Consider the following 14,172-nt stretch of genomic DNA (forward strand, 5'->3'; position numbering starts at 1 on the left):
AGGAAGTGAGTATGGGAATAAAAGGTCAATGCGGAATCCTTGTGCTATTGGAAATATTCTGTATCTCGGCTTTATAGTTTTGCAAGATAATATCATTAAGGGAAATTGGATAAAGTGCACATAGAATCTCTGTATTATTCTTTACCACTGCATAACCTACATTTATCTCAAAATTAAAAGTTTAAGGTAAAAAAAGATTACATACTCAATTATTCCATGTGTAGGATATTCTTTAAAAAATAAAATAAAATCGTGGAGATGGAGAACAGATCAGTGGTTATCAGGGGTTAGGAGAGCTCCTTTTCTATGATCTTGCAGTCTGAAGTTGCCATACCTGAAGTAGAACCCAAGTCTTCTAATTTCTGAGAGCATGATCCCCAAAAGCCAGGGAAGATGGCCATTTTAGTATCCAAGGGATGTTTTTGTCCATCTAGAGAAAGAAGCATTTCACAAGGTAACTGATCATTCAGGGGTCCCACAGTGTGGTTAAGCAGGACAGCAATAAACATCCTTGGGTGCTTCCTGTCTCCTGCATTTGGCTTGGGCAAGGAAAGCCATTTGCTTTGGAAACCAGCCAGAATTAAGCCTAGTGAGAATTAAGTCTACCTTCATCAAGAAGCCATCTCCCTCAGGCTTCTCCAGGAGGTGATTTAGGTCCTTTGGTGGGGGCTGATGTATCTGTCAGACTCTGGGGCAGCTTAACGCTCCTACCAGAAAGGACACTGCTGTCAGGGGCAGGACCCCTGGCTCCCAGTGATGGCCCTATCGCTTACTCCATCACCTCTCCAATAAAAAGCAGGGGTCGGACTTGCTCTTGGGCCCTTTCAGCCCCTGTGTTCTGAGATTCTGACAGCTGAGATCTCTGAGGCCTGCAGCTACCTGGGGACCACTGTAAGCACCCCAAGGGCAGGGCTGGGGCTGGCCTCCAACTCTGTGCTCAGAGACAAGTGAAGGCACAGCTACGGCAAAGAGTGGGTAACAGAGGGAATGCCGTGTCATCTGATCCGTAGCTGATTGAAAACGCACTCTGAGGACATGTCCGTGAAGGACGTCACCGAGGTGGGGGAAGAATGCAGCCTGTTGTCTGGGCCCAGGACACAAAGGCCTGTCTGTTTGCACGTGGGCACTCCTGATCCAGGCCGGATCAGCTGCTCTTGTTTCCTCCTTCGCCATCACAATACAACTACAGAGTTACAGTCTGCCCTTCAACCCCCGCCCCAGGAGAACTGGGCAATGGGATTTCTGCCCACTGGGTGCCCGCTGAGCACAGTCAGTAATACCAGCCTCCCGGCCCACTTGGCTCCTAGTGAGTCTAGAATTTCAATAGCCTGCTGCTCCCTGCCCTCATTTACTGCCCTCTCTCATCTTCCCTTTCTCTCACCCTCTCAGGCACACGTGTGAGTGGCAGATCCAGGGTGATCTGGACCCTGCTGATCATCAGTGAGCCAAGCCTGGAAGCCTGAGCCATTACCAGCTGGGTGGTGGCCAGCTGTGGCTCAGGGCCACTCTAGAAACACTTGCCTTGGGCTGCAGCTGCCCTGGGCTACTACCCTGATCCCTAGGAAACGGGACATGGGGCATTCTCCTGAACAGAGCCCCTGCCAATGCCCAGCAAGAAGCCAGTGTGGCATTGGGATCAGAAAGCCTGGAGTGTGAATATGGACTCCGATGTGCCGACTTACAGAAGAAGCATAGGCAAGGTTCTTAGTCTCTGTAAGTCTTGGTTTCCTTGTTTATGTAAGATGAAGATAATCATTGTTACCCCATAGGGTTGTTAAGAGGTTTCCACAGGCATTCAAGCAGTGCTTAGCATGGGGTAGACATAGAGTAAGCACTGAAGTCATACACACACACACAAACACACACATACAGACACCAGACACATCAGCCACTCAAGATCATTCATTTGCTCGTCAGTTATTGAGTGCCTTTTATATGTCAAACACTGTACAAGACACTTGAGAGGAATCAGTGATCAAAACAGACAAAAATTGCTGACATCATGGCATGCAACTTCCAGTGCAGGGAGACAGACAAGAAACAATAAAGGTGATAAACAAGGGAGTGTAATAGTATAGTATGTCAGAGGGACTGGGGCTATCAGGAAAAAGAACAGAGCAGGGTAAGAGGAACGAGAAGGTGGGAGTAGGGGAAGGTCCAGTGTTGAACAAAGTAGTCAAGAAAAGCCTTATTAAGAAGGTGACATTGATGTAAAGATCTGAAGGAGGTGTAGGAGGGAGTCAGGCAGATTTGGGGAGAAGGAAGTTCAAGGCAGAGGGAACAGCCCTGCAAAGTGCCCAAAGTGGAAGTGTGCCTAGTGTCTCCATGCAATAGGAGGAGGTCGGCTGTGCTAGGAGAGTGAATGAGGGGGGATACTGAGAGCTGAGGAGAGGAAGGAAGGGAGGCTAGATCCAGGAGGACCTTTGCATTGTCTGCTGGGGCCGCCTACCAAAGTTCCACAAACGGAGTGGCTTAAACAACAGAAAAGTACTAAGTTCTGGTGACCAGAAGTCCTTATAAGGTATTGTGTTCCTGAATTTCCCAACAGGTTTTTTCTTCTTATTCCTCTGCAGAAAAGTATAATTTGGGGACCCTTCCTTTTATCACCTCTCCTCCACACGTTGCCAGGCAACACGGGCTGGGCTTCTGTGAGCTTTTCTTGCCTGCCACTGGTCCGTTCTTTCTTCCTTGAACAAGCTATTCAGGCCTCAGAGGTCTCTCATCTTATCTGGGTTTATCTGCAGCATTCTTGGTGGGGGGTCAATGTGCATCTTATGGCTCCACTCCTTCCTGCCGTGAGCACCTGAGAATGGTCATATCCTTGCTAGTTTTCTTATCAGTCTTCCCTGACCTGAGAGGCCCTTTCCTGCCTTTGGTTTCATTCTAGTTGGTTGGTTGGCCCTGCCCTGTATCCAGCTAAACCCAGTCTGCTGTTTCTCTGGATGGGTATTTGTAGAAGGATCAACCCTAAAAATCAATCCAATTATTATAAATACAAATCAATACTAATACCCAGTGTGGCCGGGCATGGTGGCTCATGCATGTAATCCTAGCACTTTGGGAAGCTGAGTCGGGTGAATCACCTGAGGTCAGGAACTCGAGACCAGCCTGGCTAACATGGCAAAACCCTGTCTCTACTAAAAATGTAAAAATTTGCTGGGTGTGGTGGCATACGCCTGTAATCCCAGTTACTCGGGGCACTGAGGCAGGAGAATCACTTGAACCAGGGAGGTAGAGGGTTGCATTCATTGCACTCCAGCCTGGGCGACAGAGCAAGACTCTATCTCAAAAAAGAAAAAAAAAAACAAAATACCCAGCGCTAGTGATGGTTCCCTTGTGGCTGGTCATGGCATATATCATTCTAATGATTTAGGAAAGCAATTTGGTAATATGTATGAACTATCATGAGATCTAAGGGTGCCTGTACCCTTTCATTCAGGTATCTCACTTTTGAAAATTTAGCTAAAGAAAATAAACCTGAAGAGGAAAATACTTCATGTAAATAAAAATACACATCATAGAAATTTATAACATGGAAGACTTAGAAAAAATAGCAATGACTAATATTTATTAACTATTATGTACCATGCATCTTTAAGTTCTTAATATATTATTTCACCTAATCCTCGCTACATCTTTATAAGATGGGAACAATGAGATAGAACCTGCAATGACCATGTAACTCCTATAATTTCCTCAGGCACCTACCAAATGCTGTAGTTTGGCCTACTGGCCTTGAGGACTACCCTACAGCTACATTAATCTTGATCTTGTACTCAGCCCTTTCCTGCCCCTGCCCCTCCCTCTGATAATTAGACTACCACAGGGTAAGTGCTATGACATAGCCAATTAATGACAAGAATCACTACTGATTCTTGCAAGCTCTCCTCCTCCCTCTGTATAGAGTTAGGTTAATGACTCTGACAGGACTTTAAGTGAATTGGTTTGATTTTTGTAATTGAAAAAGTTCGGGGTGGGGCATTACTTTAATTCCAGCTCCTCCTTCAAACCTTCAAGATCTTCTGGATCCCAACTCTTTTGTTTAATACAGTAACTATCTCTCTCAAGTTTTTTCACTGTAGATCCCACAGCACATGCACAGTGCCAAGAGACCCTCTCTAGGTTCGGATAATAGTGCTGACACTCTTCCTTTCCTACAACCATTTTGGAAAAAAAAAAAAAAAAGGCTCTGTGCAGTGGCTCATGCCTAAAATCCCAGCACTTTGGGAGGCTGAGATGGGAGGATTGCTTGAGCCCAGGAGTTTGAGACCAGCCTGGGCAGCATGGCGAGACCCCTCATCTCTACAAAAAAACAAATTAGTTGGGAGTGGTGGTGCATGCACTGCCTATAGTTCTAGCTACTTGGGAGGCTGAGGTGGAAGGACTGCCTGAGTCTGGAAGGCCGAGGCTGCAGTGAGCCATGATCACACCAGTGCGCTCCAGTCTGGGTGACAGAGCAAGACTCTGTCTCAAAAGAAAGAGGAAGAAAGAAAGAAGGAAGGAAGGAAGGAAAGAAGGAAGGAAGGAAGGAAGGAGGGAAGGAAGGAAGGAGAAAGAAAGGAAAGAAAGAAAGAAAGAAAGAAAGAAAGAAAGAAAGAAAGAAAGAAAGAAAGGAAGGAAGGAAGGAAGGAAGGAAGGAAGGAAAGAAGAAAAGAAGGAAGGAAGGAAAGAAGAAAAGAAGGAAGGAAGGAAGGAAAAGAAAGAAAGGATTAAAGTACTTATGAACTCCTCATGTAGTAAGCCCAAAATTGAGATTTATCAGCTATTTGGTAGGTCCAAACAATGGGTTGAGTCCTGGGTTAGTTCTTTGGCAAACTGCCTGAGTTATCTGACCTTGAATAGGCATGATCATCCACTTCACAGAATTGCTGTGCAGATGATGAAGTAGGTGACAGTGCTTGCTGCAGTACTTGGCACATCACACACATCCTCAACACACATCCATTCATTCATTCACTCATTAATTCAAGCTGGCTTCTCCTCCATCATTCACTCAACATATGTTGCTAGGAATGTAGATGCAGAGCAGAACTGGTCCTGAGCGGATCCCTACGCCTGACAGCTGCTGGTGAGTGTGAGGTCCCGGCCTGGATGCAGAGCCCAGGTCTGACTCAGCACTTGTATCCCCCACAAATTTCTATCAGGAGAGGCTGGCTTCCTTGCACCCTGCCTGGCCACAGCCAGCTGCCTTTTCTCCAGAGGTGCAGAGAGGGAGGGAGGCCTGAAGTGGGAACTGCTATCCCGGCACAGAGACTGCCTTGGCCTGTATGGGGCCATATACATTTGAAGAATTAAGCTTTTCTGGTTTGGAGTTAGTCTATTCATCTTTTTTTTTTTTTTTCCAGTGGAAACATTATGTTTATTGAGTGTATGTTCTTCAAAAGCAAAGAGCGTTTTTCAATCTAAAATTAACACTCCCTTTTAGGAATGATTATTGCCCACAGAGATTCCATGCTAAAATCACAATCCCTTTAGTGGCTATTTTTTTTTGAAAAAAGGAGTGGGTCAAGTTTCCTGAAGGAAGTTGCTGTGAGCTCACGTAGGTTAATTATTTTTCCAGTGGCGCCCCCTCCTTGCCCATCCTCTTATCACCCACCGACAACCCTAACTTGTCACCCTTATTCTAGACATCAAGCTGAGTCCTTGAAGTGGTTGGAGGGACAAAACAGAATTCCTGGAGACAGTGTCCTAAGGGAGTGCCAGAGGCACTCATTTGTTTGACAAGTAATTTTGGAGGCAGGCGCTCTTCCTTGTCTTGGGATCTTCCAGTCAACAAGGCTGATAATCTCCCTGCCTCCTAGAGCTTGCTTCTGTGGAAGAAGGTAGTTAGCAAACACATGAACAAAGACACGTTCAGGGAGCTGAAGGTGCTGGAAAGAGGAGGAAACAAGGGTTTGTGGGTAAAATACTGTGCCCATTGTTGTGCACTTTGTAGGGGACAGAGCCAGGACTTAACACCACATGGATCTGGCACTGGAATTCACCTGACTGCTACACAGGCTCCCCTGCATAGCTAGTGCTTCCACACCAGGGGTGATAATCAGACCTTACCTTTGCCTAGTATTTTATACTCTTCCAAGCAATTTCCAGCACATCGCCTCATTTCACCTTGCAGCATTATTATTTCCAGCTTTTCCTCTGAGGCCTGCCACGAATGCAAAGGAAAATGGTAGGAGCAGATCCTCTAGCAACGGAGCCAATTAAGCTTCCTGCAAATGTAGAGCAGTTAAATCCCCATGACATGAAGGACCAAGAAAAACCTTGAATTGGCCATGTCTAAAGCAGAACCTTGTGGGCCGGAATTTAAATAGGCAAAGGTCTTTTCTTTCTCCTCCTGTGACTTACAGAAACTAGTTCTTATTCAGTCTCTGCAATGTGGAAAAGAGTCGCTGATAGCGACTCTCCTGTATTCTTAGGTGCTGTGGGGATGCTGCAGCAGCGCTCTGTCCTTCCAGTGTCTCCAGGGAAGAACATCTTTCTCTCAAGTGAATAGTGCTTACCCCTTCAAGCATCCAGTCTTAGCAATAAGGTCAGCGTTTGACTGTTTACAGAGTATTTTGGCCTACTTGATCATGTTTGACGCTCACATAATCCCACTGTGTAGCTTCTCATAATCTTTGTAACTTTTGGATGGGGAAACTGAGGGTCAGGCTGAAGGCACCCAATGGGTATGTTTCTGTGGGAATGGCAGACAAGCTGGGCCTTGAGACTCAGGATTCCTGACACTGAGATTCCTCCTCGCTCTGCCACTGAAAGGACGCTTGCTTTTGTGCTGGCTTTGGAAGGAACACTTTCTAAAATGTGTTATATATTTGCCTGCCTCTTACAGCAGAGGACACTGGGGGTAGGGAGTGTGTGGGATGGTGTAACATTTTCTTGACGAATATAGGTATTTTTGTGAACACATAGCTCTCCGTTCTGCATAGCATTGTGCCTGGGTATTACTTTTTCTTACTCCACCTTTTGATATCACTGGACCTGCTCAACCCTTGTCCTCTCTTAATTTTGAGGATTCCAATTGGAAGATGCCTATTACAAACTGTTGCAGGCAAATTCAGTAGGAGTGTAAATTGCTATAACTCATCTGATGGGCAATTAGGCAATGAGTTTAAGAAGCTTTAAAAATGTTTGGCTAGGAATAGTGGCTCATGCCTATAGTCCTAGCACTTTGGGAGCCTGAGGTGGGAGGATCGCTTGAGGCCAGGAGATTGAGACCAGCCTGGGTAACATAATGATACCCTGTCTCTATTTTAAAGGAAATTAAAAAAAATTTGAAGAAGTTTATAATTTTTGATCCCATAGTATCCTAAAAGAATATTCAGAAGTGTGCAAAATTATTTCTGTATAAGATTATTCATCATGGCATTATTTATAAATTTTGAAATGGAAAGCAACCAATATAAGGAACAATTAAACACTGATTAAATAAAACACATGACATCCATGTGATAGAATATTACATAGCCATTAAAATTGCAAAAAATCCAATCAAATAGCACTATGCTATATTCATAATGTTTGTTGTAAAACAGCATGCACATTTGAATCACAATTTTGAAAAAAGTAATAAACACAAGTAGAAAAATAAGAGGAACATACACACCAACATTTTATAGGAGTTACTTCTGCATGTGGGGTGATGGGTAGTTTTTTTTTTTAATGCTTTTGTATTTTCTCTGTTGAACATGTGCTCCTTTTGACATCTTAAAAACATGACTGTTCTTATTTAGGCATGAAATATTGGCTACATGCTGAATGAACCATCGAGGTATTGAGTAAGGGCCAGGCCAGTGGGTATGGCTATCAGACATGAAAGTGGCTCGATGAGGCTGAGAAAATGTTTTTGTTGATTTCTGAATTGGGGGCTCTGTTCTGAAAGTCTCAAAAAAGCTGTTATGGAAGGAGAACTATTCTTTGCCTTAAGGATTTTAGTCTTGCTGGAGAGAAAATAGCCCATCAAACTATGAGAGAGCACAGGAAGGAGGGGGTGTCCATGTGGGCCCCACAATGACAAGAGGCAGGAGCTGTGTGTGGGCAGCTGGGCCTTGAAGGGCAGATGGAAAGTCAATAGGAGGAGGAAAGGGGGTGGCAAGCGGTGGCAGGAGGAGTTTCCTTCTGCTCCTTCCCTAGAAATCCAAGCCGCTTGTTGTAGCTCTGCTTGGACCAATGAACCCCAGAAGCTGTGTGCTGGGTCAGAGTAAGTGTTGCCAGACCATCTGTGAGGAGTCTGACCCAGCCTGGCATGCCATAGGGATAACCATGGAAGGGCACGGCCCTACCCAGCACCAGCTGGGAGGGAACCTGCCTAGCTGCCCATTGCCCTGAATAAATCTGGGTTACAGCTGCCAAAGCAGTTTGTCCGGTGCTTGTGCTGTCCTGCTGAGCAGCCCGGTACTGGCTGGGCAGGAGCGTGGAGGGTGCACGAGGTATGGGCTAAGGCCTCACCGTGGCATCTGCTGTCTGGATAAGAATTCCAAGTCTCCATGTGTCCCTTTATGACTGATAATAACCCTTGGGTTGTGGGCAGCAGCATACTCATAGGAATACTAAGTGCACACAGTTGCATGTGCCCTAGGCCACCACCCCTACCTCCCCACATACACACACACCAGGCCCTGAGCATCTTTAGATTGGTGGGTCGGTGGGAATGCAGCCCCTGTCCCTTCTTGTCCTCATCCCACAGCCCAGCATGGAGGTGCCATCCTTGTGAAGCCCCATCGTGGCTGACTAGGCTCCTGGCAGCTCCGTCTTCTGGAGTGAGTCAGCCAGATTCTGGGGCCTTTGCTGCTCTGAGAACCTGCCAGAGTTGAGATAAGCTTCTGTCTTCCTGGGTGATTTGGGGAGGTCCATGCTCACTCTGCTTACCCACCCCAGCTTCCTCAGCTTCAAAAGAAGGATCAGGCAGGTAAGAGGAGTCCCCGGCTTACCTCAACCTAAATAAGCCACAAAGCGAACTGTGACAAGGCTTAACTGCCAATTGTAGTTGTTAATGTTGGTGTGTTTTGTAGTTAACTGCCAAAAAGTCTTCTAAGAAGATGAGATGCTTTTATTCATTCATTCAACAGATATTTATTCGTTTAATAGATATGCATGTTAAGTGCTAGAAGAAATGGGAATGGAGAAGAAAAGACCCAGCAATTCCACTTTCATATATATGCACCCAAGATAATTGAAAACATATGTCCACACAAAACTTGTACATAAGTGTTCATAGCAGAATTATTCATAATGAACAAAAAGCGAAACAACCCAAATATCCATCAACTGATGAATGGATTAATAAAATGAGATGTATCCATAGTGAAATATTATTTGACCATGAAAAAGGAATAAAATACTGCTAGATGCTGCAGCATAGATAAACCTTGAAAGCATTCTGTGAAGTGAAACTAACCAGATGCAAAGGGTGTTATTGCATGATCCCACTTACATGGGATGCTCAGAATAGACAAATCTCTATAGATTTTTATAGACAAAAAGTAGATCTAGTGGTTGCCTAGGGTTGAGGAGGTGGTAGATAGAACCGAGGGGGTAAGAGGCATAGAATTTCTTTTTGGGGTGTTGAAAATGTTCTAAATGTAATATGGGGCTTACCTCTGTGAATTCAACTCCAAGTTGAGGGGTGGATGAGCATCACTCAGTTGGCTGGGCTCTGCCCTCATTGCTCCCTTTGGCTGGTATCCCAGGGGGCGTTTTGATTGTAAGTGGGCTTGTTGTGGTGGCTGCTAGACTACAATAAAGCCTCAGTTTCTGTAGATGAAGGCTAAGGCATGAGGTCAGACCACGTGCAGGGCAGTGATTCCTGTAATTGCTAGAAAATCAGGCTATCACAGGCATTTACTCCTCCTTCTTCTGAGCCTGTGAAGGATGGATTGGTGGCAAAGACACATGGTGTGACCTGATAGGATATGCCCCTGTTCCACAGCTTCCCAGTTTCCTCAGTCCTGCCAGACAACATCTGGGCAAACCAGCACAATCCAGCCTCTTTTTTTCCATCACTATCACCCCAAGTAACTCACCTTTGCTCTAAACACCCCTGCATTTTCCTGCAATCATCTCTTTTGTTCATGCTGTGTCTTCTGCCCTAAATGAACTTTCTTCGTCATTCCCTGTTAAAATTCTACTCTTCTGTTAAGATGTGAACATCATCTCCATTCTTCCCACCATCCAGCATCAGGATGCAACTCCCCCCTTCTGTGACTCCCATCACACCCATTATCCTTTGTGGCTGGGTGACAGCACTGTCGCCCTGCTCATCTTCCTATTGTGGTATTTCTGTCTCTACCATGGATGGTGAGCTCCCTGGGGGCAGGTATACTCTACAATGTCAATATGTATCCTTCATGGTGCCCCATTCAATGCCTTGCACATGGTATGTTTTTAGAAAATGTCTGCTGAGTGATGGTGTAGGCATTTTTCTAACCAGATGGGCTATGTTCTGCAGAAACTCAGCATACAGGAACTCACCATTAATGAGTTTGAAACAAGGGGAACTGATTTCACAAATGGTACCTGTTTGCAAGATTTTGAGCTCTCTCCATCCATTTGCTCACTTAGGGCTGCATTCAGTGGTCAACTTCTGCATCTCTGTATCTCCCTGTGCCTTCCCTCAGATCAGCTAGCACATTGCTAAACGCCAGTAGCTTCTGCAGGAAGTACAGGGTTTGCACCACTACTGGGAGTGCTCTAAGGGCTGAAGAGGGAGCTGCTAAAATTGAGAGATTTTCAGTTCATTATGTTCTGTTCAGTTAAGCCATCAGTGATATTTCTTCTTTAGACCTTTATCTTTTCTGCCAAACATAAAAATATTCCAAGCATTTGCACCCATATTGGTGAATTACAGACAGTGACATGATGAATTTTTTTTTTAGCAGAAAACTGTTGTTTTTCCTCTGTGTGATTTGTAAAGGTCTGTTGTCCTTTTGCAGAGAATTTTATTATATGTTAGTGCCAATTTGTTTTCCAGAGGAGCACATCTCCAAATTTATAATGAAAGGCAAGCAAAGTGGGACTTCATGGCCTTGGCTGGATACCAAGTGATAGCTAATTTTTGCAGCAGGAGAGACGAAATAACAAGTCCCTGGATTGCAATTTTGGTTTCTCCTTCTGTTCTCAAACAAAATTGTTTAAATAATAAACTCTTGTCTTCATCATAATTATTAGTTAATGAATGCATGTCTGTATTTCAAAAGTATATTTTTATTTTTTAGATCTTAAATGTCATCCTAGGATTGGCAAATACCTTTGGGCTGCTGACCTTTGATTAAGTCAGAAGATGCTGGTGAAATGAATTAATAGTTCATTTAGCCAAATGAACTATTGGACAAACAAAAGTCTAGTTGACCAGCTGTTACTCTTTAAGGCTCATGTTAGTGACCATCTGATTTTTAGCCAGTACAGAGAAATGATGAGTATGTCCATTTGGTAGAACGAATGAGTTACATTTAAAACTATATATTTTATATTTACTTGATTAACTTGATTTGCTTGATTATAGACTCTGAAATAAGGAATGTCATTGTAACATAACTCTAGCAACCATTTTGGAATCTCATTTGCTGCCAAGAACAAATGAGGATCTTAATTTATTCAATTTCTTATGTCAGAATATAAACTTTACACAATCCAAAAAACCTCTTCCCATGTCTCCAAATGAGGATCTTAATTTATTCAATTTCTATGTCAGAATATAAACTCCACACAGCCCAAGAAACCTTTCCCATGTCTCCCTCACTTCCCTGTTGTGCTTGTTCTTGTCTGCTCAGATCCCTCCTAGTGCGGAGACTGTACCTTGCACACATACACACTCACACATGCACACACACTCCTATCTCCATTCTTTGAGGACTCTGATCTGCTTCAACCTTCAAAGGTGCTAATGGGTTAATTTATTTATCATTCGCCCAAGTCACATACCATATTTCCTCAAATCTAAAATGACATTGATTGCAAGATGCTACATTCATTTATGTACTATTAAAAAAAAAAAGAATCCAGAGATTTGTTAGGCCCTGATGTTTAGAAATGATACAGTGTGAGCCTTGCAATCAATGAAATGTACTTAAATTTTGAAGGGAGGCTTTTGGAGGTAATACCTTAGTGACTCCAATGGTAGAGTGTCAGGCATCTTGGCGGACTGCTGGGGGAGGGCTTTGGAGTCAGATGACTGTGTTGTCACACAGTCACATCATGTAGTAAGCTGCTTATTTCACATCTCCAGTGGGACTGGCTCTAGGTGTGAAGATCCAGTGTATAACAAAGTGAAACATCCACAAGAAACATGTAAGAAGAGGTGTAGATCTGTCCATAGGAAATTCACAGATGTCCTGTGATGCTGCAGAAATCTCATTGACCAGCGAAGCCTGTCACACAAGTGTTCTGAGAACAGTCTATAGTCAATCTCTCTGCCTAGGCACTGGGCTGAGGTAGAGACTTGAGTTCTAATTTTTGTTTTGCTGTTAACTAGTCCAGGGGCCAAGTGTCCTAGGTGGATGGTTTTTGCCCTTCGTCCTCAGTTCCTTATGGGAGGCGAAAGTTAGAGTTCCTCAGGGGAGGCAAAAGACCATGGGCCTTGGGCTTCAATCAGGATAGCTCCACTTTTATGTCTTAGATACTGTATGTCTGTGATTCCCTATTTTTAAAAAATGATCCTCTGCAAAATGAAAGCTTGAAAGTCATTGATAAAGATGAACTTTATCCTTTTTTCTACTGCTAAAATTCTCAGATTTATTATTTCACTTTAAAGAGGTAGATTATAGAGAAATATTAGATGCTTTCTTCTTTCATGGTAGCATCAAGACAGGAGGGCCAAGCGTTACTCATGTGAGAGGTTGTTCTGTTCCAACTGCTTCCTCCTCACTATTCCTGCTGCGGCCTCACCTATAAGTGAGCCCTTGGGAAGGAAGCAGATTTGCCCAGTGTCTTAGTCTCCTATTGCTGCTGTAACAAGTTACTACAAATTAAATGGCTCAAAACAACATAAATGTATTATTTTACAGTTTTTCAGGCTAGAACTCTGACATGGGCTAGAATAAAGGAGTTGGCAGGGCTGCACTTCTTTCTGGAGGCTCTAGGGAAGAATCCATTTCCTTGCCTTTCACATTTTCTGGAGGCCACATTTATTCCTTGGTTTATGACCCCTTCTTCCATATGGCGAGTGAGTACTTTTCACATCTCCCTGATTCTCTTCCATAGTCACATCTCACTCTGATTCTCTTCTGCCTCCCTCTTCCACGTCTAAGGATCCTTGTGATTACATTGAGCCTGTTAAATTCAGTATAATCTTCCTATTTTAAGATCACTTGATTATCAACCTTAATTCTATCTGCAATCCTAATTTCCCTATGCCATGTAATTAACATATACAGAGGTTCTGGGGATTAGGATGCAGTCCTCTTTGGGGGCCATTATTCTGTCTTCCACACCTAGAAATAGGAGTTGTAGTGTGACAGGGCTCGTGAGAATCAGAAAAAAAGAAGTGACACAAAACAAGCTGCAAAGCTGTAAGCTAGCCTATTTTGAGTTGTGACCCTATCCCCATGTTATTGCTAGATAATGTTTATCAAACAAGGGACTCAGGGAGTAGCACATAAATATTTCATGTGGGATTGGTGTCACAGGCTGAGTTTCCCAGAAGCCAACACAGAAATGGAAACTTCCATGAAGAACATTTATTAGGAGTGGTCTTCGGATTAACACCTTCGAAACAGAAGGAAAATGATAAACAATTTGTGCAGAGAGAGAAGTTGGACTGCAAAGCAGTCTCAGCAAAGGTATCTGCTGACCCCACAGGGAACTCTGAAGGTGGGGTGAGGGTGCTAGACCAGTAAAGCTCATTGGATGTGGGCTGCTCCAGGAAGGGGAATGGGGTGTGACCTTGAGTGAGGCATCTCTCTTCAGCTAAGGCACTTCCTGGAGAAGTCTGTCTGCCAGCAAATCCCCAGCAGCTTGAGGGAATAAGTTCACCAATCCTAAAGAGAAATCTGAGTGGTGCATCCCAATGCCCACTACAAAAGGACTCTAGTGTAGGGAGCTGGTCAATGAACTGGGGGGAACTCTCCAAGGCTTAGGTCCTAGAGCAGAGAAAGTGTGGGTAGGAAATGTAGGGATTTTCCCAGGCAGGCAAAGAGTTGATTCAGAAAGGATATTTTTTCATCTTCTACCTATACCCCA

At 44.1% G+C, this 14,172-nt stretch overlaps 1 long non-coding RNA gene across 1 annotated transcript in view; it reads left to right on the top strand.

Moving 5' to 3' along the window:
• Positions 1-11,156, top strand: part of LOC107000398 (uncharacterized) — a 56,731-nt gene extending 45,575 nt beyond the window's left edge. Inside the window, exons 3-4 of the long non-coding RNA XR_001447502.3 lie at positions 6,417-6,529; positions 10,967-11,156. This is a non-coding gene — a long non-coding RNA (uncharacterized LOC107000398). The remainder of the gene's footprint in view (positions 1-6,416; positions 6,530-10,966) is intronic.
• Positions 11,157-14,172: the final 3,016 nt, after the last annotated feature.

The sequence above is a fragment of the Macaca mulatta genome, chromosome 1, assembly GCF_049350105.2.
Source record: "Macaca mulatta isolate MMU2019108-1 chromosome 1, T2T-MMU8v2.0, whole genome shotgun sequence".
In the NCBI taxonomy this organism is placed as follows: Eukaryota; Metazoa; Chordata; class Mammalia; order Primates; family Cercopithecidae; genus Macaca; species Macaca mulatta.